Consider the following 27987-nt stretch of genomic DNA (forward strand, 5'->3'; position numbering starts at 1 on the left):
AGGCGTCACTTATCTCTGCAAGAGGGATTGGCGAATCAGGTTCTCTTCTGTAATCTCACAGCTTTTAGGGAGTTATTGGACAAGGTTTTTGTCCCACTTCTTCACCAGTGAATCAAAAGCATTTACATGGTCCTGATCTGAAATGAGCCTGCTTTGTTCACCTGGAAATAACAACTGTGTTTTAGAAATCAGGCAGCCTGTTTGTCCCTTTGGGCGCAGCATCACTGAACCCTGTTTTGTGATTTGAAGCAGGTGGGTCTGGGCAGTTATTCGCTATCGTATTCACAGGCTCAGGCTTTCGTTCTTTTAGGAATACAGGGAAAATCTACAGGGCCAATGGCAGGATTTGGGGCAGAGACCAAAAGTCAAGACAGTAGCAGGGAAGCTACCTTGGCACCTCGGCATAATTGTATGCATCACTGCCGTAGGTGGAAGCAGCGCAACATTTCATTTGGCTTGAGTGGGGTGACTGCTGCAGAACATGATTGGAGGTCCAGCTGTGTACAGCTGCTGCTGTACGCTAGAAGCTACAGATGATGTGTTTTAGCATTCTTGCCCCAAGCCAGTATCTGTTATTTGTAAAGACCACACAAGGGACATGTGCCAGGCCTAATTCCTGGAGGGTCAACTGGCAATCTTATTACTCCTACTCAGGGCTGGACTGGCCTATAGGGAACTCTGGAGATTTCCCGGTGGGCCTCGGCACCCTGGGCCTCTTTTGTGAGGTATTTACAAATCTTCTCATAGGAAAAGCATTGAGCTTGCTGAAAATGTGTCATATGGGGCCACTTTGAACTTTACTTCCAGGGCCTCTTTTGATCCCCAGTAATTATTTCAGGGCCTCTTTTAGTTTCCAGTCCACCCCTGCTCCTACTCATGTTCTTCATTACTGGCACACATTCGCTTCGCGGGGAGGGTCGGGGCAACTGGCTATCTCCCGTTGGACACTTGGATGCCATTGAGGAGGATTCTGGGATTCCACAGCCTTTGGGCTCACACCCTCCCTTAAGGGGGGAGTGGAACTGGGAAGCACCAGTCCACGGATTCCTTCAACAGCAGGGTGTGCTTTTCTGTCTGTTAGATACAATGCGCCGCATTTCTAAGGACTGTGACGAGTAGCGGTAACAGTTTCGCAAGACTCTCTTCTTCATTTGACATCATGGTGCTGCATAAAAGGGAGGCGACTGTGTGCTATAACCTCCCTCCTGCGCGCCCCTAATTTCTCCTGGTGGAGCGGTTTGGGTAATGTGCACAGGGAGTGCATGTGGGGCTGGATCACAGGAGCTGCACATGTAACAGTGTCATTAGCACACACCTTTTCTATGGCTGCGCGCCATTTCGCGGCACATGAAGTGGTTGAGTTAACAGATTTTCTGTCAGTGCTGGTTTTGCACACAAGTACTCATATTACACACCTAATTACAGCAGTGCTAGTTTAAAGCAGCATGCAAGAAGTTTTGTTTTTCTAATGGTAGCAGTTTCCTTCATTTGGATTTAGACCCTGCATCATAGTCTTTTAGCATAGGACTCGAGTCAGCGCCAGCCTTTCCCCTTTCTCCATCTTCCCTTATCACCCTACTTTGAGTCATTGTTTAATTTCTCCCTTTCTTTCAATCTCTCTGTGCAATCACCTTCCTTCCTTCCTTCCTTCCTTCCTTCCTTCCTTCCTTCCTTCCTTCCTTCCTTCCTTCCTTCCTTCCTTCCTTCCTTCCTTCCTTCCTTCCTTCCTTCCTTCCTTCCTTCCTCCTCCCTCCTCCCTCCCTCCCTCCCTCCCTCCCTCCCTCCCTCCCTCCCTCCCTCCCTCCCTTCCTTCCTTCCTTCCTTCCTTCCTTCCTTCCTTCCTTCCTTCCTTCCTTCCTTCCTTCCTTCCTTCCTTCCTTCCTTCCTTCCTTCCTTCCTTCCTTCCTTCCTTCCTTCCTTCCCTCCCTCCCTCCCTCCCTCCCTCCCTCCCTCCCTCCCTCCCTCCCTCCCTCCCTCCTTCCTTCCTTCCTTCCTTCCTTCCTTCCTTCCTTCCTTCCTTCCTTCCTTCCTTCCTTCCTTCCTTCCTTCCTTCCTTCCTTCCTTCCTTCCTTCCTTCCTTCCTTCCTTCCTTCCTTCCCCCCTCCCTCCCTTCCTTCCTTCCTTTCTTCCTTAAGAAGCAATGAGCTCAAGTCACACCGGTTGTCCTACATTTAGGTGCACACATGTCTTCCCCTATATATCGGTGTATAGAGGGCATACCTTTAATAGCATGTAGTTCTATTGCTGTTACGGGTCCCCTTAATGCATTTATACTACACACGAGGACTGCATGCTAATTTCCCAAACTCATGCCTCATGCACTTCGTCAGGCCACAGCATGCCCCCATGTAGCCACGTTGGGGGAGATAACCTGGGCTATCCTTCCACCATTAGCTACTCGGGGATAAGCATTTCAAAACGGTTCTCCATGTTGCCAAACTGGCTATTACACTGCAATGGTGGCATTCTTAAACTTCCCACTGCGTTTATGAGCTCCCCAGTCGAGCTCATAATCTCTGTTTAATCCATATGTTTAATTCTTGTTATGGACCTAGTGGGCTTGGACACAAGACAACAAATCAGGTGGCTGCACTACTTTAGGGTAACATGGCCACAAACTATTCCAGTGGGATTGGTGTATCACCAGATAGAAAGTGGGAGAGTATACTCCCTTTTAGGAACATTAGTTTCCCCAAACTTTCTCTCTTGGAGGGGATGGACTAACTTTGGAGACTCTTGATCAATTATTAAGTGAATGTAGAGTACTGAATGTTCTCATATTATTGCACTTTAAGAGATGTATACATTTGATACGAGTTATCCAGCTTCTAATGAATTATGGTACAGGACTTTAAGTGGAAATCAAACTTCTTTGATTTTAGCCTCAATTAGATAGTTCATGTTTATGTTTTTCTGCTAACTAAGGTATCCTGCCTGTTTATTTTAATTCATTTTTCTGTGTTGTTGAATGTTGTGAGGTTAATTGTGTAAGGTTTGTTATAAGCGATAGCATAATAAATAAATAAAAAAAGAACAAGTCCAGCGTCGTGCCTTGATGATTGGTACACCAACACTGAATCTACACAAAATCTAGGCTAACTATTTCTTGTGAGCCGTAACATTTGGCCAACATACTATCAGCCCAGGAAGAGGCTGCAGGATGGCACGGAAGCACACTACTAGTGCATAAGGTACCAGTGCAAGAAGTCCCCTCACTAGACTGAGTGAGTGGCCACTTGCCTCAGCCACTGGAGTGTGGTCATGAACCGCAATATCCACCTGTAAATGTATCTGTGATGGGCGGCCAGTGGAGGCCTCCATGCGGGGTTTCCGCCCCCTGGGTATCAATGCGTGCGCCTTATCTGATTTTGCTGCTAAAACCATGGTGGTTCAAACATCACCACCCAGCCTTTAAGCAATATCCACTGATCCACGATATGGATGTGGCAGAATGCGAAAGAACCAAGGGAAAGTAACAGTGTAATTGCAGTTTTGTCAGTTTCAGCAAATCTATAAACTGATATTGTTTTCAGTATGAGCAATTTTCTGGGGCAGAATGTGTTAATCAGTATTTGGATCAAATCTAGATCTTTTTATTTGTAACATATATATATTGTTATTGTTATTGTTATTTTGCACTTATATAGCGCCTTATATACCATTGGTATGGTCTATGCGTTAGTCTATGCGTTAGTGTTGCATGTGTGTTGGCTCCCTTTTGTTGACTGTATTTGTAGATCACCAGGACACCGGAAGAAGCTCCCGAGGAAATGCACATAAATGATGCCCATTCTGGCTGCCACTGCTGTCACTGCTGCCACTGCTGCCACTGCTTTTTAAAAAAGTCACTGAGCTCTCATTTCTTGCTTCTTACAACAAAAGGCATGTATTTCTGTGACCAGTATACATACGATGATAGAAATGTCTGAGGCTAAACATGCAGTATATTATTCATTCCTCTGTCCATTTGGACCAATAATGCAATGGTACTGCACTACACGTCATGGCTTCCATTTCACACGGAGGGCCTACTTTGCAAAAAGGGGTTTCAATCAGAAAACCTCACTGAAAAGCCCATTTTAAATCAGGCCCAGAATCTCTCAGTGATGTATTAATCAAACAAGGCACGCGGATGAAAACTTATGCATGATAGCTTGGTTTAAAATCTTTCATTGACTCATGCAGATCAGAATGCATCATGGGAGATGCCAGTCTTTTCTTTTATACTGAAAGTGAACAGGATTGTTTTCGCCCGCATTGGCATTTCGTAGGGGCATATTTGTATTGATATTTTATTGATCTATGATTTCATTGTGATTGACCTTTTTATGATTTGAACTAAACAGGAATTGATTAAATAATGTATAAAGGATATTGGCTAGCTCTTTCGGGAATGTGAACACGTTTGACACAGGCAATCCCTTGTTTAAGCATGGGCAACCCAAAAGGCCATTACATTTTCCGTCAGATGGGTCAATGCTGTCTGCACTGAAAGATGCCTGGTTTGTAAACAAGCGCTTGGGAAATTTGCAAAACGTTGTTGGTGAGGTCCCGCTATTTGTAAGTGTTTTATAGCTAGGGTTGGGTTTTATCCAATTCCTTGGCCAATGAGTAGCTGCTATCCAGGTGTATCCATGCAGCCCGTTACTTATTCATGTTGAACATGAGTTTTGTGAATGTGGTTTCGTGAAATGCTGATGCAATGGCGCTGCAGAATCTATTACTGAAAAAGCACTGCAACCCATGGCGCAGTGGGTTTGTGCTGATCACAGAGTTGATTACGGTTAGAAGTTCTACATTTAACCAGTTCCGTTTATTCCCTAAACATTGGCCCATCTTCTCCGCTATGCCAACGATAATCCAAAAGGCCTTGTCAGGTTGCTCTCTGTATAAAAAGAATCCAGCTGTCATTCACTAACGTTGCCATTCCTTGCTTCCCACCATCATCTCACTGGACTTTTTTGCTCGTGGTTTCAATGTCAAGACACAAAGCAGTGGCGAGATGACAAGCCCAAACCGATTAGAACTGTGTTGCTGGCTAAGAACTCTTGGGGTACCCCAAACCAGTGCAGTGCTTATCCCAAATGTGAACATTGCACTGTCAGTGGTCTTAATGGCACCCGGAGCAGGCGTATCTTCACTGAGCTCAGGCCCCTATGCATCCAACATCACAGTAAGGTCATGCCAGGCCCTTTTTTTTTTTAGTAAATCGGGGCGTATCTGGGACCCATTCAATCTATTGGCAGCAGACCATGCTTTCTCACTGGCGTAACACAAAATGTGGGGCCCCCCTGCAAGCGCTGCTGAGTCCCCCCCACCGCCACTGGCCCCCCCACTGGGCATGGGCAGCATGGCTCCCCCGCTCCGCAGGGGCTGCGGGGGGCCGTTACGTCAGTGCTACCCAGTACTATTGTAATATGCATGGGAAGTAACTGCAAAGGAGAAAAAGCACAATTCCGATCGACCTAAAAATGCTGACAAACTATAGCTGACGTTTCACATGTAACATCCTTCCTTAACAATTCACGTGTTTTTAAAGACATGTGCACAGCCTGCAAGTGATGTCCTGCTCAGGTATCTCCTGGCCTTTTTCCATGTCATGTATTTTTTAGGAGGAGGAGGAGTAGGAGGGGGTGAAATTCCCCATCCCTCTTCATGGTATTCCTGTAACATTCTTGTAGTGTTATTGACAATTGAAAATGCATGACTTCAAGTTCTTGAAATCAAAGTAATGTGACCTTAAAAGCAAGGACTGAGGACAGCTTAGACATGACAAGGGACGGCGTGCGATATGTATACGCTCACATTCTACTTTAAATACTAAAAGATACCCTCTTAGGTAGCCTGCGATAAAGTCACTTGGTTTTAGTCATTCATTGACACAGGTATGCAGCTTGCTGTTATGCATGATACATATTCGGTTTAACAAAAACATGCCCTTTTTATGTGTCAAAGAAGCAGCCATAATGGAAATGTATTCAGTTTTCATTTTATTGAAAGCATTGTATTAGCATTGAGCACCCAACTGGGATGTGTGGGGTTCTTGGCATTCAGATACAGATGTGCGGGCCACAAAGGTTATTCAAAACAAATGGTGGCACTATTATAAGAGGTTGCATCTCCTTCTGATACCATACTGGAGTCATATTCGCATTTACATGTCCATGGTGGGTCAAGAGGCCTATGCCCAGGCTCCTAAAACAGTAGGGGGACTTCATTCACTGGAGTGTACCCTCGACTTGTACCTTGTCTGCCGAGTACATGAACACTACGTATCCCATTCATACTTTGTCTATAAAACACTGTGATTATTTGTACGAGAAACACCATTTATTTGTGAGTACCTTTAGATCGATATTCAATACAAATATGGTCCACTAGCGGCGCAAGGTGTATTTTTGCAGAGCAAAGTCACTTGGCACTGCAAGGGCACTCTTTGCACCGTGCTAAATGGTAAACGGCACTAAGGGCCTGATTCACAGAAGCGTTTTATAATGGGGTTGTGTGAATCAGGCCCTTAGTAGCTCAGACTTAGTGCTTTTTGGTGGAATTAGGCCCATTTAGCGAGCTTCAAAGAGTTCTTTCGCAGTGCAAAGTCACTTTGCACGCCAAAAATATATTTTGCACCGCTCTGTGAATTAGGACCGTTTCAACGTGTTTGTTGGCAGTTTGCAACCTGCTTAAAGGCCCTAAGTACTAAAATCTGCAGCAACTTTACAAGGGTTTTCTTTGACCCCACTCAGCTCTCTAAGCTTTTGACCTTCTCTTGTGTGGTGGCCAGTCTCTGTGTTTTCCCTGGGCTTTGTGCCACACTGCCTTCTCTGCTTCCTACACGGTTTCCATTAGGACTGCTTGTTCCACGGCCCCCATGAGGTGGTTTGATGTTGCCATGGGCAAAGTGTCAGTGAAGTCCATGTTGGCTATTAGCAGCGTTTTCAATAACCATTTCATTTTCTGCAGGATGCCAATTTTCAGCGTGATTGTTTCAGGTGCGTGGTCCTAAACCCCACTCAAAAGTACCTTTGGCTCTATAAAGGTGTGGAGGTGCTCAACAGAAGCTGGGGAAAATGAGACTGCTGAAGGGGAGCAGTCATTGTCACTTGGGATAATTGCCATTCCCGATGTATGGCATGATAACCCCTCCACCGGGCAATTATGCTTGATTATGTAATCATGCTCCAACTGACACCTGAACTCACATGTCCACAGTCACTACAGTGATGCCATCTTGGTTGTCGGGCCAGTCTGGAGAAGACCAGGAGTTAGCCACGTGCAACAGGACGGGTATATTATGTAGAAGTTTTACAATTTCTTTGGGGCACAAGGGGACATTTAAAGTGGTATTGACTTCTATTATGACACTGCTCAGACATTTCGTTTTGATGCAAAAACAAAATGGCTGTTCTGCACCGCAAATCTGCTTAGTCTTGCAATGAAAATGGCTGCTTGGAGGAGTGTGAGCAGGAGTGTGTGTGTTAGTGATGGGCACTGACTAGAGCTTACTGCACGGCCCGAATAGTGCATGGGGGTTGCACGAGATCTTTGGACTCCGCGAGGGGTTGATGCAAAGCAACACGGTCTGCTTTTTAATGTTGTGTTTTGAACCCCTTGTTTTCAATGTGTTTGTAGGGGTAGCAGTGATTCTTTTTCAAACTCACTTGGTTCCATTTGGGGTTGCATATTGCCAATGTTGTGAACCACCGTGCTTTCCGTGCAGAGGTTTGTTGGTGACTACAATGTGCCTTCTTGGAGTGCGATCCCACCACTGCGAGATGTGTGTACCGGTTGCAGTGTGTACTGTGTCTTGGTGCCGGATTTATGCGCCTGTAGATAAGGTGGCCGTCCCAGGTCTGCATTCCATGCATACACAGGCTTCATACAACTACATGTGAAGTAAATCCTTCCTTTTATTTTTTTCCGATGAAAAGAAAGGTCCAATGTGAATTTGTGTGTTACTCATTCACTCTGTCATCACCACCTGCTGAAGAAGTATATGGGATGGGACTTCAAAAGTTAGTTCATTGAACCTCGAGATCATATTCTCCTTTAGCCCAACAAGAGTTATCAAAACTTGGATTTAGCCTTTTTTTCTACTGCGACGTACACTGGTGCAAAGTCACTTTACAATGCCAACAAACACGCTGATTCGCAGAGCGGTGCAAAGTGTATATTGCAGCGCAAAGTGACTTTGCACCGGTGTTTGTTGGCAGTGCAAAGTCACCAAAAGTCCCTAAAAGTTCCATAAATTTGGCGCTAAGTCTGCTGGGAAGAATAGCATGAGCAAAGGTAAAGTAAGAGGGCGGGTAAGGAGGAAATTCGTTTTTAGACACAGGGAGGGAGTTAGGCGGGGCCACAAGGCTGTATTAGTTTGTTCATTATACGATGGGCTATCGCCTAAGAAGGGTGATGCGGAAGAGTATGTGTTGAATTGATGCACTTCCATTTAACAGATCTATATTCAAAAGATAGATACCGTGTATCATTAATGTGGATTACACATGCATATATTCAAAATTGGCAGTAAGGCAGTAAAGTTCAGTGCAGAAAACACACTGTGATAGTAAAAGATGCTGACCTATGTCGGAACAAGAAGGCACTTGCAAATGCTGATACTGCTGTGCTCCCGACTCTCTAGACCAGTGGTATTCAAACTGTGGGTCGCGACCCCCTAGGGGTCCGCGGGTGCATCCCAGGGGGGCCCTGAGAGCTCAGCATGAAAAAATATTTTTTTTTTTTAGATTGGAAGAAATGGGCAGGGGTGGCCCACATGGGCGGGCTGAAGCATGAAACTGTCTCAGGCAACAATGAAAAAGTGGCCCACAGTTGTAAATGGATATTCATTCCTTTAGTCACAGACTGGGCCTCATTACTACTATGGCGGACCAGTAACAACGGTGCTGGTAAGCTACCAGCACCGTTGCTACCGTTCCACCATAGTAAGAGTTGTGCTCGTGGGTGCTTAACAGCCCCCGCCAGGTCTGACCTCAGCTCGTCGGATGCACCAGCACCGTTATTAACGGTGCCGGTGCATCCGAGCTCCCCATTCCCATTTGAGCCATATGGGGCTCAAATGGGAATGGGGATCTACCGGCACCTTCGAAAGGGCAATTATCATGTCCGCCTAACTCGGCATGACCTAGTAATTGCCCATTCGCGGGTGCCAGACCCGGATGCAACTCCAGTGGCAGCCGTGCCGGTTTTACCGGCACAGCTACCGCCAGAGTAGTTATGAAGCCCACTGTTTCAATAGTACCCAAAGGGGTGCTTTGTGTTAAAATGTAAGTAAATTGTGATATATTCAGCAACAATGGTCAACATTACTAACTGCATAGTTAAGTAACTCATCAAAATGGTCCACAATGGCCAAAATGGTGGCCCATTTTGATTGGCCCAAACTAGCATTTTACATTTTTGGTACAGGCATTGCCCTATAGGCCTGTCCGAGCCTGGCGGCTCATCCATAATGGCAAGAGGCGCCCACCCAGTGGCCCCTCACCCATTATGGAGGAGCTAAGGAGCCAGCCCAGTGAAACAGTGAGCACTCCCTCAGCTGCTTTATCCAGCTAATGGAGTGCTCCTGGGCTGGCTGAACTGTCAAAGGGAAACACTGTTTCCCTTTGACAGTTCAGTTTAGTTCCCCAGCCGCACATGCTCACTGAGCCATGCAAGTGCTGGGGCGTTTTGCTTCGCCAGCATTGCATAGCTCATTGGAAATGCTGGCTGGGGCACTGCATGTCTGTATGTCCGAGGGGGGAGCTCCTGCGCCTCCTCGCACATACGGACAGAGCAGCTGGAGCAGGCCGTTTCAGCACCCACACACAGGCCAATGCAGAAGGTACGTTTATGTTCATTGTTTTTATTTAAACATGTGTATGGATGCGTTATGAGTGAGTGTATGGTGATGGATGCTCATGTGAATGATAGAGTGATTGCTGTATGAATGTGCAGCGCCTTGCATATACACATAATCATGTTCATTGTGTTAGGACCAGTGGGGCCCAGGGGACAGGGATGGTATCTTTTTACCGGACATCTATCATTCAAAAGCCTCTGCCTTGTCCTCAAGGCTTTCTGGGGCCTGGGTCCAAAATAACTTCAGCTATTCCGGCGCAAATACCTCCCCTCTCGAGCTCTTCACTCCTCTACCTCCAACTCCCTCAGGGTCAGTCGTTTATCAAAGAAACGAGCTGGGGGTAGATCTCCATCTTCGGCTGGGGCCTCCCTCTGGAACAGCGCCCTGCCACTCTAAAACTTGAGGAGAACCATCTTTCTTCCTGCACTTATCAGACCTACCCTGTCTGCTGCCTTAAACGTAGCACTTGCAAATTGCTGGCTGCACTACCACTGTTTGTTGCCTTTATTATTTATTTATTGTTATTTATCTGTTTCTCCTCTGCTTCGCACTTTCCACTTCTCCCCCCTTCCATGCACTTTTCCCCTCACACTTGCGCGTTCTCAATGTCACTGGGCCTAGTAAGATCGCTGTTTTATTCTCCTCTGTTCCCCTCCCTTACCTTGTCACGCTCTGAAACACTTGTGTACAAGCGCGATAGAAATAAAATATCAATGCCTGCCCCCTGGACTCCCAGCAACAATTGCAAACTGTTTGGCTATTTACCCATTTTTTGTTAAAAGTATGCTCTACAATGCAACATTTTAACCTATTATTTAAAAAAAAATTCACAGGGGGAAACCCCCCCCGAACCTCCCCTTAATGCCCCTCCACTTAAAAAAGATTCACCAGTCGCCACTGGCCCTCAGACTGTGTTGGGAACGGGATGGGGGAACCGAGGGACTATGGTGGGAGCACAATGGGCGGGAACCATGGGATAGTGATGGGAGCAGAGTAGGGAGAGCCCTGGGTGTGTGATGGGGTGGGGAGAGACCAGCGACTGGGTAGGAGTGGGATGAGGGAGCCCAGCGACTTTGATGGGAACAGGTGACGGCGCGCAATATATACTGTCCATTTGGCATTTCTGGGGGGGCCCGACCTGCCCAAATTTTGCTCAGGGGGGCCCTGGCCAAAAAAGTTTGAAGACCACTGCTCTAGACTCTCCAGGCTCAACAGGCACTAGCAGGAGGCACTTTCGGGGGCGCGCGCTCGTGCTTAATATAGCAGAAGTGCTTAGTTGGGGGCGGGGCTTCCCATTAACGGATCGTGATAGTAAAAGATGCTGACGTATGTCCAGACGGAACAAGAAGGCTCTTGCAAATGCTGATACTGCTGGGCTCCTGACTCTCCAGACTCTCCAGGCTCAACAGGCACTTTTGGTGGCGCGTGCGCAGGAGAGCACGCTCGTACCTACCATAGCGGAAGAGCTTGGTTAGGGGTGTGGCTTCCCATTAACAGATCGTGATAGTATGGAGGCACTTGGAGTGGATTTGTATCGTTCAAGAATTGTAAACACTGCGTGCTCTATATATAATGTGACAGAGCAACCCATAGTGATTGTTGAGGATTTTTCAATGACAAGGGCTGCTGCGGCCAGTGAGAATGAAGCTCACATGTTGCTAGGCAAAGATTTGGCTTCATTACCCACAACTCTTCTTGAGAAGGCCCGCATTCAAAAGGCCCTGTTCTGTGCCTGTTCGTGCACTGGTTGCGCTGTTGCCTGTCCCAAGCCAAGAGCCTCACATTGAGGTAAGACAACTTTGTCCTGTCACAGCTAATTGCCCGTGCACATAAGCATATGGTTACTGACACTCTCAGAATGTTATACTCCTACCCTGCGCAAATACACATTTTTCTGAACCAGTGAGCTCTCCTTACGCACCACCGTGTTTCTACCCCTTGTCTCTGCTATGATCATATAAGGTGCATTTCAAGGCGCACCTTTTGACTTTGTAACTATGAAACTCGCACAGTGTGACTTGCGTATACTTATTCCACTCTTGTACACGTTATAAACTGCACAAGCATATGCACGTAGCCTGCACCCCCGGACTGCCACGTATTTGTAGAACCTAGTCGCTGAATCTGCAAATCAGCACGCCATACACTTGAATTACTGCACCAATCATATTGCATATTACTTCATTACTGTATCTATTGTACCTTACGACGATTTTGATGTGCATATAATTGTGAAGAAACAGTCGTGCTGTTTTGTGTACTGCCAGCCCTTGATATCGTATATGCGTTACTAGCCTCCTCACATATATTGGGTACAGCGATACACCTGCCGTGCCAATTGCACCAGTTCAAATCAGTCACACTAGCCTACTCTGATAAGATCAGTAGGCCCCCCACATTATTGCACGTATTCGATTATTGCTAAGGTTAACCATGCTATGCACCACACTTCCGATAATCGAATTAGCATATTCTGTTATTGTAAGCAGGCCTTTCAACTCCTTAGCGTATATCCACCACTGCTAACTTTGAACAATGTTTGCATACTAACAATATGATACACTTATGCACACCTATGACAAATCGAATTAGCCTACTTTGTTGTTTGATAAATCAAATAGCCTATTCTGCTGTTGTATCTAGCCCTTTGATAAATCGAATTAGCCTATTCTGCTGTTGTATCTAGCCCTTTGATAAATCGAATTAGCCTATTCTGCTGTTGTATCTAGCCCTTTGATAAATCGAATTAGTTTATTCTGCTGTTGTATCTAGCCCTTTGATAAACCGAATTAACCTATTATGCTGTTGCATCTAGCCCTTTGATAAATCGAATTAGCCTATTCTGCTGTTGCATCTAGTCCTTTGATAAATCGAATTAGCCTATTCTGCTGTTGTATCTAGCCCTTTGATAAATCGAATTAGCCTATTCTGCTGTTGTATCTAGCCCTTTGATAAACCGAATTAACCTATTCTGCTGTTGCATCTAGCCCTTTGATAAATCGAATTAGCCTATTCTGCTGTTGTATCTAGCCCTTTGATAAATTGAATTAGCCTATTCTGTTTGTTGCAACCAGGTCTTATAACTCGGTAGCGTTTATCCACCTTTGCTAACGCCTACAATATTTGCATACCTATGATATATGGGACCAGCCTATTCTGCTGATGGTATCAGGTCTGTCCAATCCATAGTTGGTACCTACCCCTGCAATTGTCAGACTAGCCTTTTCCACCGGCTCCACCAAGCTTGACCTTGCCACGGATTGCATTTCTCCCGTTACCAAGAGTGATATCCTAGCATGCCTACCACAGTCCGCGCTATCGCACTAGCCACACTATTGACTATCAATACCTTACTGTGCTTTGCTAGTCCCCTCATTTGTGCCTCCCTGAGCCCGACCGACCTCACAACGACCACGGTTGCTCATTGCACGCAACTCAACCCAGCTTCTCGACTCAGAGCCTAGTAACTATCAATCCCTGCAACACAAATATCAGGAACATTAGACTCAGATCCAGACTAGCCCAACTATTTGAACACCCTGCCAGACTTATACCCATCTCTAACGCAAACAGTAACTACTCCTCTAGTCAAAACACTACTAATGTCAAGCGCTGCAATAACCGCCTTCCCCTCAAAGCCACTACTAAGTACTGTACGGCTCCTCATCCTAAGACCTCTGACCGCACTCACTACACTGTTGCCAAAGATTCCCCCATGCCTTCATTCAAGGGGGCCCTATTAAACACTAGGTCTTTGGTAGCACATGCCACAGAAATTGCCGATCTGATCTTGGCAGATAACCTTGACTTTCTCGCCATAACCGAGACATGGCTGCATGCTGCAGCAGGCCCTATACTCATGCTAGCGGTTCCCGATGGCTACACCATTCTCAGACAAGACAGACCCAAGGCCCGAGGTGGAGGTATCACCATTATCTTCAAATCCAGCCTTTCCATGAGACTTGCCCCCTCCCAAAACTTCCAATCTTGTGAAACACTCACAGTCAAATTACCATTGGTCAACTCCCAAACCTTGACCATACATTTGATTTATAGATCACCTGGTCCCATTGGGACATTTGAGGAGGATATCTCTACCATATTTTCAAACAATCTTAAAAACACATTGCAAGTTTTACTGCTTGGTGATTTTAACTTGGGATTTAATGATCCTCTTGATAAAAATGCAACGAATACTGCCACCATAATAACTGAACTTGGCCTATTCCAAAAAGTCACTGCACCTACTCACAACAAAGGAAGAATATTCGACTGGGTGGCTGAATATAACTGCCATGCTAATATCACCTCCATTCCCCCACAAGCTTGGACAGACCATTCCCTTCTGTAATTTGTACTTACCACCACTAGACCTCTCCCCATCACGATCCCCACCGCCCCTCCCACCTTAACTAGAAACAAAAAGAATATCACCGCTGATAGACTCATCCTGGCTATCCTCCCCACGCTTAACTCCCTTCCAGACAGTACTGATCCAGGAACACTGGTCGACGAGTATAATAAAATCATTGCAATATCGCTAGATAATTGCCCTGCTTAAACTGAGACCAAGCAAGCCCAAAACCCGTTTGAACAAATGGTTCACCAAATACTTAAAAGATTTAAGGCAAAAAAAAGAATCTGCGAGGCCGCCTGGCGACTACTCCCATTAGAAGCTAACAAAATGAAACTCATCAAGATCTCTACCCTTTGTAAAAAAAAGAAATTTGCCTGGCCAAAAAAGAATCCTATAAAAACCGGATCTCTGAAGCTAACTCTATTATGAAGGAGCTATTCACTATCCTTAAAGAGTTAGAAACCCCCCACCTCCACGCCAGACACGTGTACCAAAGAGAAAAAAAGCTGGTGCTCTGGTATCCCGCATGCACTTTTTAACCAAGTAGCTACTCTCCAAAACAAAATAGCCCAAAGAAAAGCATCCCTGAATTCATCCTTGAATTCACCGCCTCCCAACACTCTTCCAACTAACGTCCCACATTCTCGCTCCAAGATTCCCATCACACCTAACACCCCATTCACTTGTTTCAATTTCTCTAAAACCTCAATCCTTGAGGTTGAAAAAGATATACTTTCAGTCAAAACTTCCAACTGCCAGGGCGATCTTTGCCCAGCCCAGCTTATGCAGCTCCCTTTGTCTTCAATCTCATCAACGCCTCATTTGCATCTGGTAGCATCCCCACTAACCTCAAAGAATCATGAGTTCTCCCTTTACTAAAAAAAAACACTTGACCCATCAATACCTACCAATTACCGGCCTATCACGACCATACCCTTTCTTTTAAAAATACTAGATAAGGTTGCATACATACAAATCCAGAAGTAGCTGAAACTACACCACCTCCTAGGAGCATGCCAATCTGGTTTCTGTCCACAACATGGAACAGAGACTGCCCTCATCGACCTTAAGACCGAAGTCGATGAGCTAAGGGACAAAGGGAAATCAGCCCTCCTTCTGCTCCCTGACCTTTTGGCTCCATTTGACTTTGTGGACCTCAGGGTATTTTGCAGTCATCTAGACTCAGCTTCTCACTTTTCCAAGGAGGCCATAGTCTGGATTGAGTCATTTCTAAGTGAGAGGACTATGCGGGTATTCTCTCCCTCACCAGCTGCAGACCCTATCACCATCACCTGCGGTGTACCCCAGGGATCCTGTCTCTCTCCCACGCTATATAACATATTCACTAAGCCCCTTTTCGATTATCCAGACAATCTCGGTATCACCTACAGTAACTATGCAGATGATACACATATTCTCCTTCCACTTTCAGGGGATTATGTTAAGGATTTGGCCTTGGTGAATAGAGTTTATCTCATCATCCAGGCATGGATGGCTACTCATGGTCTATGCCTGAATGATGACAAAACAGAGATAATCATCCTGGGTACCCCTACTAACCTCAATAAACTAGGGCTTGAATACGCCTCTTTCATAATTGATGGCAACCTCATCAAAGTGGGCAACGAGGTGAAAACCCTTGGATTTTACCTCGACTCAACCCTCTCCCTCACCAAACAAGTTAATACCTTGGCTTCCGCTACTGCTTACACTTGTAAATTTATCAGAACCCGGCAAACCTTTTCTATCTAACAACAGCTGTATCATCCTGGCCAGAGCCCTCATTCTGTCCAGGCTCGACTACTGTAATGCCCTTTACATTGTCTCCAACAAAGCAATCATCAGGAAAATCCAAACACTCCAAAACAATGCCCTTATAGCGGCCCTCGGAGTGGCTAGGAGAGACCATATCTCGGAGATCAGGTGACAAAACAACTGGCTTTCCACAAATGACAAAATCAAGTTGAAAACCGTGTCACTTTCTCATAAATCTTTGAATAACGCGGCCCCCAGCTATCTATCAGAGAGATTTCACAAAAGGAAATCAGCTAGACCCTCCAGACTAGTCAACACCAATTGCCTCCCCGTCCCCAGATTCCAACTATCTAAGGTGGGAGGAAGCAGCTTTCCTATTAAAGCAGCCCAGCTTTGGAAATCTCTGCCACCCTGCATCCAAGAAGATCAATCATACCAGAACTTCAGATCCAACTGCACTAACTGGCTGAAGTCCACTGATCTGTAAACTTCAGCCTCTCGCATTCAGTCTGCTATAATGGGCCACCATGCTCTAACACAGTATACCCCACGGGGGCCACCTCTATTTGCCCCCAATGCTGCCACTTTCTTCTTCAACTTGGCTTCACTCCACTTGTGTCTACCTTTATATTTTTTGCAACGTTTAATTTAATGCTACCTGCTCTCCTTGTGCCTATCTCATTTATGTATCTGTAATGTATAATTTTTCTATTGTGTAACTAAGCTGAGAATTTCTGTGTAACCTCTGCGCCCTGATACCCTCGGGTCTGGAGTGCAATACAAATAAATAAGCAAAACAACAAACTTGGATTCCAAGGCAGTTTTGAAGTTTAACTACATTAGGCCTCATTATGAGTTCAGCTGTATAGTTAAAAAAGTGGTGGCAATTCTGTTCCCACCACTGTTTTAGGTGGTAACGGAATTACTGCAATTTTTACCCACCATCGAATTCCGAGCTGGACCTTGAAGTAGAGGATTTATCTCCAGCATGGTGGTGGGGTGTAAATTCTTCACGTTAGGTCCAAGAATTGATGGATTTACCATGCAGTATTACCCCTGACGTTATATCTGCCAAAAATCCCCATTCAGTCCTATGGACGCCAAAAATTGTGATTGACACTGCCCTACCACCGCTCTCCCACCTGTGGTAAACCCACAGGACCAAATGCTAGTAGCGGAAAAAGATTTTGGCAGCAAATTGGTGGTTGTATTGCCAATTTACCACCAAACTCATAATGAGGCACTATCTTCTAAATATTTACTTTCTTTGGGTCCGTGTGAGAACAGAATAGGGATCTGTAACCTAAGCACAGAAACCTGCAAGGCAATATATCTGTTCTCGAAAAAACCCTCCATTATGCCTTCCATGCACTGTCTAGCTTTGCTGCTGCACACGCGCTTTATTTTTTTTAATCGATCTAGATGCAGACCCTACATGATTTTGAAACAATGGATATCATTTTTTTTTAAAGTGTGTTTTTTCAAAATATGTGCATGAAAGGCCTAGTTTGGACCAGAAGGGTTGCCAAGACAGTCAGAGGTTGGCAAACATTTCAGCGATGGTCCCTGTTATTTCCAATCAGGTAGTGTTTTTCTTCCCTGATTGCAATGATTTGTTGGGCACTTTGTTTAAGAACAAAGAAAAAGAACTATTGGTGGCATAGTTTATTGTGCATTTAAAAAAAATGATAGATTGTTTTGGAACTTAATTAATAAAGGTAACCATTCAGGAGTGCTGATCAATGGTGCTTCCTTTGGGTGCTATATGGGTAATGCTCTAGGAGAGAACTTGGGAGTACTTTTCTTATAGGTTCATATCACTGTACGCGGCAGTGCAATATTACCATCGGTGGCATGGCCGATATATGCAAATTACATTTTTCACGTGCTGGGCTGGATGGTACGTTTAATGCACTGCTGAAAAAGGAGCCAGAATTGTGGGCAAGGGCATTGCATGAAGTGTTTACAGTTATCAGTTGCACCGGAAGTATTTCCTCTTCGTGAAGAGACAGTACAATACTACCAGTGTACAAGAAAGGTAAACGGAATGAACCACCTAATTATAGGCTACTTGCCATGCTAGGAATTCCTGCTAAAATATTTGCCCGAGGCCTGCTAGATGAATTAACTCAATGGAGTGATAACACACAAGCGATTCCACATAATCAAACAGGCTTCCGTAAGGAATCTAATACGATATAGAATCTGTTGATGCTAGTTTCTTTAATTTAGTAGTCATGGTTCAAGCGCAAACTACCTGTCTATGCTGCTTTCATAGACTTCTCTGCAGCATTTGACACTGTGCTGAGAGCAAGACTATGGCAGAAATTAGCTAATAAAATTATACCAAAGGGCTTGCTGTGTAGGCTGGTACAGTTGCATAAGGACACGCGGGTGTGAGTGCGGCTGGATGGGCAGGGAAGGATCTCTAATTGGATTCCCACAACAAAGGGTGTTAAACAAGGGTGTATCTTAGTACCCAGTTTGTTTAACCTATATCTGTCAGATCTACAAGTTGCTCTGCAATTAACGGAAACCTTTCTGGTATGACTATATCTTGGTTGGGATATGCTGACGATCTCCTACTGTTAGATTACACCCCACATGGATTACAGAGGAAATTGGATGCACTTGGGGACTACTCCAGGGAGAATGGGCTTACAGTTAACATTAAAAAAACGAAAGTAATGGTGTTCAAGCCTGCAGGCATAATATTGAAGAAAAACAAACCAGGAGGCGGAGCAAGTGAAAGAATATAAATATCTGGGTGTGGTGATTGATGACAGGTTTAAGTGGGGTGCACAATGGGAATCGGTGAACAGAAAGGTTAGTCTAGTTGCAGGAGCCATTAATGTATTCGCAGGTATCCATGGTGGACATTCTGTGCAGACAATACTGACCTTGTATAAAGCTAAAATCTTGCTGATTATGGTCCATGGACTCGAAATATGGGGATGGAGATATCCGCACTGAATGTACTTGAATCCAAAGTTTTAAGGAAGCCCCTGAAACAACAATGGTCAACTCCTATCTAATATGTTAAACTAGCATTAAATCTGAATAGCTTTTTCACTATGGTTATGCAAAAGCGACTAATGCTAGGTAGAAGGGTATACGGGGCAGAGCAGGGGTATAGTTCAGCGAGTGTGGCAAACCTTTTGTGCACTGGAAGCAGAGTTGAAGCAGTGCTGCTTGGGACCACTAAGATCCGTACGACATCCTTTCATCGCCGGATTTTTCAAGGCCTGCCACTTCAACGTGCACTAATGTTCATCAAATTTTTTAGGGGGGGTGGGAAAGGGCAGATAAGGGTTTGGGGGTTAGGGAATAGGTAAAATAGGTGGCGGATGATGACCATTTCCACGTTGAAATGCCAGGCTTTGAAAATTCCGTGATGAAATGACATTGAACCCTAAGATCTACCTTCGAACAATGGGATCCTGAGTTGATGTAATATACTAGTTCTATTTATAAGACTTGTTAAAAAGTAATTACAGACTCTTGAGAATTAGGAAAATACTGTTGCTGAGGCTGTAAAATCAAATAGTGGTATGTTTCTGGGGTCATATCTGATTTGCAGAGGTACTCTGGCCTATATTAAAGCATACCCAAATAGCTGTATTAGAATTATTGGTGCGCATATAGGAATACCACGACAAGAGAGATATTGTCGCCTCTGCAGGCAAATGGTAATTGAATCTATTGAACATCTTGCGGCTGAGTGCTTGAGTCTTGCCACGGTGAGGCAACGATTCCTGGTGCAATATAAAAATGAGGTTGGAAATGTTAACATGTTTTGTTGTGGGATATGTTTCTGGATGGGAATGATTTTAATTTGATGTATTATATGATGAAATTATGTGATTATATTGTTGGGAATTTAAATGATCTTTTGTGAGGGATCACGTGAAGTAATGTAATGATTTCCTTGTTTGACCTTTTGGTTGTTATATGTTGTGCTTTTATAAACGGTTTTTACAAGACTACTAGCTGTTCCTGGTGAAACATAAGTCGTTCTAGCATATCTTAAAGGTCAATATTGGTTGGTAATTCCTAGGGTCACTTCTGTCCCCCACTGATCACTTATTGATGGTCATTAAAAAGGCTAAACGTATGGGAAGCTTTCTTCTTTTGTATTTGAAAGTCATATTTGTATCAGATGGAAGGAGAGGTATGTGCAGTATAAGAACAGTATCTAAATTTAATCCATCAATTACACAGGCCTCTAAGATGCATCTTCGTAGATGTGTAATTGTCAACCTTGTTCCGTTGCAGAGTCCCCGTGATGGCAGAAGATTGCCTAGTATCATAATTACAGCCCATACTTTGTTTAAGCTTGTGAAGAGGCATTCGTCTTACAGCGATTCACTCTTTAGAGACTGAAACGTTGAGCTGGTAATTAACTGTTCATTGACACTGGAACCGCTGTGCCCTATGTGAAGAGAAGTGAGGGTGGAAAGAAGTAACTTGAAATTTTTCTGAATGTTTGAGATAGGGGAAGCTGAAGGTGATCGTGTAGAACCGTGCTCATTCTGTTTGTTAAAATGATAGCTGTTGTTGTGGAAAGGCACACAGAGTTGCACTTTGCCATTTGGACAGCAGAAGGCAACCTAACACTGTTTAAATTGCATCAACTGAGTACGGAAACATGCCTAAGCTTTTTATATATATAGAAGATGTGTACGTCAATAATAATTTTAAAAAAAATAATGACACCAAAAAATCAGCCATGCCCTGGAAAAGATGAGCTGCAATTGTGATGGTTTCCATAGAGTGAACTAAGTTGTGTTTTCTGGGAGTGTAAGTAGCTCGGAGTCCACTAGCATCTGTGATGCATTCAGGCAATCAGTATGCTGGGTACTGATTGACTATAATTCACTTGTTGGCAGCTTTTTACATGAACTTCATTCTGCATTGACTCCTGTATGTCAGGGAGTGGGCAACATAGATCCCTCCACAAGGGAATGACGATATGGCATACCACTGCACTGTAAGACTAACAATAACACCACCATAAAACTATGGCAATTCAGACCTTATTGGCTGCTATGCAGCCTTCTTCACTATTCTGCCCAATCTACCAAAATAATTCTATGCTGAATCTTGTGTTCTGAGTCCCTCTTTGGTGACAGGAAGGAATAGGATTAGGAAATGTTTTAGGGTCAACAATAACGTTAGCGGATAGAGCTGCAGAGAAGTGGAGGGCGGGTGAAGAAAAAAGGGGAACATGCAAGGGCAAAGAGGGAGAGCTATATGTAGCCTTAAAGCAAGGATAAGGGAAAGGGGAAGGTGAGTGTGAGGGGCACCTAGACCCATAGATAAAGGAGGGGCATAAAGTGAAATTCAGGAGTAGAATTAGCAAAAAGATTTATTTTTTTATTTATTCAAAAAATGGTACTCAGGAGTAATTTCACGAATGAAAATCTTATGCTGTAATTGAGGAATAGGCATGAACAATGCTGTCCCACATTTCATTTTGGTGAGAATGGCCTGGGAGACGCACAAGGCTGATAGATACGACAGTGCATTTTACACTGAGTCTCAGGACGGCAAATGGAAAGCGAGACAGTTGAAGATTCTTTTTTATGGGCATTTGTTGAGAAGATGCAGATGCAAGAAGAGCATTACACATTAGACTGCCTAGTTCAGCAGCAGTTGCCTTACAAAAGATGTTCAAGCAGTGGACAATTGGCACATAGACCGAGGGCGGAAACAAAACATCGACCACTTGCATTTAAGAAATAAAATATATCAAAAGCAAGCTATGGAAGCATAGTTACAAGTAGATGACAGTAAATGGTGTTGATGGTTGGGTATGTGGATTTTAGGGTAATGCTGTTGAAAATTGTTGGTGTGCCTTTAAGGTGAGAAAAGTAGAGCGTGAGCACAGACCTGAATGATAATATGTTTGTGGTGTTTTTGATAGAAGGGGTGTTTTTATGTAAGGGGGAAGGGAGTTCAATTGGCGGGCACAAGGAGGCAGAAGAAGCAGTTGTGAGGTGGTGTGCAATGTGAGAGGAGGAGGGTAGCAGCAGATGGAGGTAGCCAGGTGAACAGTGAGCGCCTGGATGGATTTGATGTCAAGGAGGAGGAATTTCTAAATAAATGCATTGTTTATGGATAGTCAGCTGCTATGAAGTGATGGAAAGGGACATGCCAGATGATGGCGAGGCAGTTGGACATCCTTTCAGAGAGGCTGGGGTGAAGAAGGGAATGGAAAGGAAGATTTGGGTGTTTTCTGCGTACAGGTGCTAGGAGAACCAGAAGGAGGAAATGAGCGTACTGTGGGAGGAGGTGTAGAGCATGCATATCTGTAGGCAGGGGGGAGGCAGAGGCTTTCAGGACTCCTAGAGCGAGAGGTGTGGGATCAGGGGGTCTGCGATTTCCTGGAGAAAGAAAAGGAATAACCAGTGCGGTAGGAAGCAACCAGGTGAGAGCAGCATGCTGGATTCCAATGTTTAAGAGGGTCAGCAGGAGAGAGAAAGGTGGTCCACTGTGTTAAAAGCAAGAGACACATTCAGAAGGTAGAGAATGGAATTGAAGGCCAAGAGTAAGAAAAGTTGGCCAATGCCATTTCAGTGGCATGAATCTAGATGGCAGAGGGTCACATAATCATTGCCCTTGAGGCAGCTAATGATCCTGATGAAGACCACTCACTCCATGATTTTGCAATAGCAGGTAATAGGAGCAATAGGCCATTAGTTGGCAGTTCAGTTAGAGTCTGTAGAAATTACCTTGAGAAAAGTTAGTGCTGTGGCTGCCATGAAAAAGAGAGACTATTTCCAGTGGGAGGGAAAAGATTGAAGAGCAATGAGAGATTGAGGAAGGTTATTGGGGCAAGTTCTTTGATAGTTTGCAGAGCAAAGTTGTCCACTTTAGTACCCAAAGGGTTGACTATGCGCCATGGACAAAGAGTGAAAGCTGGAGAGGGTAGTGATGTGTGAAGGGGGAAATAGAGGGGTTGGATTGGCTGTCACAGATCTTACAGGTGTTAGGAGAGAAGTAGATGGCAGAGTTTTAGTTTCAAGAGGCAGAGCATGCAGTATGAAGGCAGGGAGAAGCCAGGATGGCTGAGGGTGGATGAAGTCCAACAGATTATTGTGTAAAACAAATGGTGGTGAGTAAATGGACAACATGATATAGTGGATCATAGCATGGGAGGTGTTTGTGCTACACTGCCGTGACAAGAGTGCCCTGGGCTTGACTGCCCTTTGCCATAGATTCCCAGCAAAGTGGATACCTAGGGAGTGCACAATATGTTGAGAGATTGATTAAAAGTTTCATGGCAACCGACAGGCAGGACAGGTGACCTGGCCTGGAGTAGTGTTGGCTGCCACCTTGCTTCCTCCCCACATATATCTTTCTCCAGTGGCAGGGGGAACCGGTAAACCGTGCATCTAGGTGAAGAACAGAGTTGAGTAAGCAAAGGGGACCTCACCTCACTCCATTCCTGTGCCAGTATCGAAGCTCCAGATACGTGGGAGGCAGCCCAGGAGGAGTGCAGTACAACTGAGGGTCGCACAGTACAGGGAGACAAATGGAAGCGGAGGCAGCCCATCATGGCATAGTGACAAAACTACTGTTATCTCATTTACTCACCGGCTGTATGAGTGCTGTTTCATCAGTCCAAGAACACAGTTCCTTTGTCTCCAACATCCAGTTTATTTTCCAATCTGCTGTTTCAGAGATTTCATGTGCACCTGAATATAAAAGTCTTTTTATGTTAATGTGATTTTATTCTCTTGGAATAAACCTGGCTAGTAATCTGTTCATTTAACCAACTTGTGCTTTGTGCATTCCGCACTTCATCAGGACTTAGATTGAAAATAGTGTGCTATATTGGAATGTAAGTGAAAGAAAATGATATTAAGGGCAAGGATGTGTGTAAACTAATTCATCATGTCCTATGTAAAATAAAGCGGCGACTAATCAAGTTTCCCAGTGTTTCAGCACTGCGTACATTATCCCCTGTCTCTATAATGCCATGTTGAGAAAGAGGCATTATGGGTGTATTAGTAGACATAGGAGCAGTATATATGATTGGTTATTTATAACGCACTTAATACCCAGATGTTTCCAAGCGTGGACCTGGGCATCACACCTGTGTTGCTCCGTCTCTTGCCTAGTGAGATGGAACTGAGTAGGTAATTTTGGGCAAGTAATATGTGTATGAGGCAGAAGACATAGGGGATGGTGGTCAAGAGAAAAAAACTGACGTTGAACAGATTAGTTTCTTCTCTTCGTTCCAATTCCTCTTGTATGCTATTATTTTGTGTTATAATGAATATCAGTGCACTGAAACAGCAGAAGGAGCCACAGAGGGGGCAATCGAGCCGTGGTGTGGGTATCATGGTTGCAGAGATTATAGAGTTGATGTTTACATTCAGAGGCAGACTGGATCAGCCTGAACAGGGCACTGGCCTTATTGAGGGATTAGGGCCACAACGGACCCAGTCCACCCGTGAATGCGGACATTAGCGCTACACATATCCAGACACATATCCAGATGCCAATAATGTGCTTTTTATGTGGTTTGCAAATAAGAAAAAGGGATCAGGGAAACGAAATCTGGGGCTCCCCCGGTAGCCGCTTTTCCTATTGAAGGACTGCTCAGCAAGTGGCCATGGAGGCCATTTTGCAATTTATTAATGCTTCCTTTAAAGAGAGTGCCGTACCAGACGAACTGAAACGCTCCTGGGTCACTCCATTGCTCAAAAAACCAGGCCTCGTCAAAGATGACCCTTTGAACTATAGGCCCATTACCAACTCGGCCTTCTTGATGAAGATTCTGGACCGAGTTGCCTATATACAAATAGCTAAACACATACAAAGCCATCCAATTCTTAACTGTCGGCAATCAGGCTTTAGAGCGGGTCATAGCACTGAAACGGCCCTCCTGGAACAAAAATCTAGGCTGCTTACCAACATAGACAAGGGAGTATCTACCATGCTCATGCTGCTGGACCTCTCAGCCGCGTTCAACCTGGTTGACCACACGTTGTTGGTCACCAGGCTCGAACAAGTGGCAGCTTTTTCCACCAAAGCCTCGCAGTGGGTGGCTTCTTGTCTCAAAAACAGGGTCAGTTGTGTATGCTCAGACCTAGCTGAAGCAGACACAATCCTGATTGAGTATGGAGTCCCACAAGGAGCTAGTCTGTCGCCCCGTTTTTATAATATCTTTACTGTCCCCTTCTTCTCTATGCTGGTGCATGAAAATATCAGGTTCACTAACTTCGCAGATGATACCCAATGCATCATTCCCCTTACGGGAGACCACACACAAGATGAAGAGTGTATCAACAAAGTCTACACCTGCATCGAGAACTGGATGGTACAAAATGGACTGGTGCTTAATAGAACTAAAACAGAGCTTATGGTTGTGGGATCCATTAATCGGATCTTAAAACTCGACCCCAGGTATTGCAAAATTCAGCTTGTCGAAGTCAAACTAGACACACTTAAAAAAGTTAAGTCGCTAGGGGTGATTCTTGATCAACATCTTTCTATGAATGCTCATGTGGGTAGTGTTGTATCTGGGGCAACCTACTATCTTAAACTCTTCACTCGCCTTAGACCTATGATTTCTCAGGCCAACGCCGAAACACTGGCGAGAGCCATAGTAGGCGCAAAAATGGATTACTGCTGCAGCTTGCTGACTGGTATTAGCAAAAGGGAGCTTAATCAACTGCAAGTTATCCAAAATGGTGCTGTGAGGGTGGTTACAGGCCTTTCCAGGCGGGGCCATGTTACACCAGCAAGAAGAGCTTTACACTGGCTACATGTAGAGGCTAGAATCCAGTATCGCCTTATGCTATTAACATTCTAGAGCCTTCTGGGCATTATGCCCCGTTACATCAACAAACTTATTCTGCCTAAGTGTTCTCCTCGTGTTCTTAGGTCTCAGGATACCAATATGCTCTTAATTCCTAAAAGCAAATCCTTGAAAGTTGAAAGGGGTGCATTTGCCACAGCAGCCCCTATCGCTTGGAATCACCTTCCCCTGGACCTTAGATTGGAACCTACTCTCGAGGCCTTCATAAGAAAGCTAAAAACATGGCTCTTTGAATAAAGCCCAGCTGAATTTTTGGTTCTCTCCCCCAGCTTCATCTGCGCATATATGTTTTTTGTTGTCTAGTCTTGTCCGCGCCATCATGCCCACGGGTTCATTGCTGTGCAGTACAAATGCAATAAAGTAAAGTAAAGGAGGGCAGAGCGATGCTTGTGGCGGGAGTGAGGAGGAAGTCTGTACCGCATTAAGTTAGAGGTTGGCAGGGAAGTGAGGGGGAAGCTTTAGACAGGTGTGGGTAGGAGAAGGGAATGGGTGAGCCTTGACAGAAGCAGGAGGGCTTGAGCAAGGTAGAAAGGAGGAGATACACTCGGTAAGGCCAACAGGAGAGAATGCAGGCATATACTGGCAATTCAAGCCTGCGTTGTATGGCTTCTGATTGGCTGGCACCTTACTCCAGGGTGGTAATATCTTCTAACGTGAGGCACCTTACAATTCCTTGGTTATATAACAAGGCTACATAACTCTTCTGACATGTTGCTAGAGGACTACGATTTTTTTCATTTGGTTTATGACTAATAAATTAACATGAGTAGCAAAACAATGCAAAAAACGTTCTTTAACATGTTAAGCACATCCAAATGCTCAAATATTCACCAAGTGCGTTACTGTGTGAATACTCTTGGAGAGTCCTGTCAAAGATGGGGGCTGACATCATTGAAGGATGATAGAATGATAGGACATGATGGGAGTATATTGGCAGCCTCTTCAACAGAAAAACACGCTATTCTCAAAGAACTCGCTACTGAAATCATGCATTACTGAAACTTGGATTTCAGCTTGTAATACTTTTATTACTGCTTCTTTTTCCACGTCTCTAACATCATTTTGTCATACCCCACACCCATCTGTCCGCGGTGGTGGTGTTGGCATTCTTTATTGCTCATCCTTTATATTTGCTTCTCCTATTTTGACTCTTCCAGTCTTTTCCTCATTTGAATACTCATATTCTTCCTTTTCTAAACCTTATCCTATCTCTTTCTTACTCATTGATTGTCCACCTGGACCAGTTGGATCACTTTGTGATGTCATCGATACCGTCCTTTCTCTTATTTTACCTTCTACTATTCCTCTCCTTCTTCTGGGGGACTTTAATCGTCACTTGTCTTCTACTCATGTACATCTTCCATTCCTTGCAGTTCCTGATTCCTATTTTCTCTCACCTCTTCGAACCCCTTCCTCTCATGTGTCGGGTTCATCTGTAGACCTCATCTTTACTTCTTCTCTTTCTACATCCATCGTTTCTGCATTTTCGTGCTAGCTTTCGGCTCATCTTCTTTGTTTTTCAATTTCTCCACATTCTTCAGTATCTGATTCTTCCCCGACTGTAACAACATCTTACTGCGATCTTTCAATACTTCTTTGTTTAATCATGTACTGCTATCCTTCCCTCTCATGCATCTTTTTCTGCCTTACCGGCTGATGAGGCGGCTGCCACTCTCTCAACCCATCTTACTTCTTCATTGGATGATCTTTCTCTTTCCTCTATTTTTTACCCTTCTCGTAAACCACCTCAACCTCTGGCTCTCTTCACATCTTTGCACCATGCGGCATGTACTTCGTCGCCTTGAGCGTCGGTGGCTCAAGTCCAGGTTTGAAGATCACCTGACTTACTCTTCTTATCATGTACTTTATGATGAACTATTACTGTCTGCTAAACACTCTTACTTTTTTGATCTTTTACACACACAATCAATGCACCATAAACATCTATTTCAAATTCTCTCACGTCTTCTCTCTCCTTCAACCCCAGACCACTCTAATAACTTGACTCTATCTGCTTCTGATCTTGCTTCTTTCTTTTCTTCTCCTCTAAGGTAGCCTTTCTTCATGCCGCAATTGAATCCTGTATTTCTAGTCCTAGTACTGGTGCTCTGCCACTCCCACCTAAAACCGCTATTTCTTCTTTTTCTTCTATCTTGAATGATGAAGCTTCACACATACTAACACAGGTTC

This window comes from Ambystoma mexicanum, chromosome 6q (assembly GCF_040938575.1).
Source record: "Ambystoma mexicanum isolate Mex_15411 chromosome 6q, UKY_AmexF1_1, whole genome shotgun sequence".
Taxonomy (NCBI): domain Eukaryota; kingdom Metazoa; phylum Chordata; class Amphibia; order Caudata; family Ambystomatidae; genus Ambystoma; species Ambystoma mexicanum.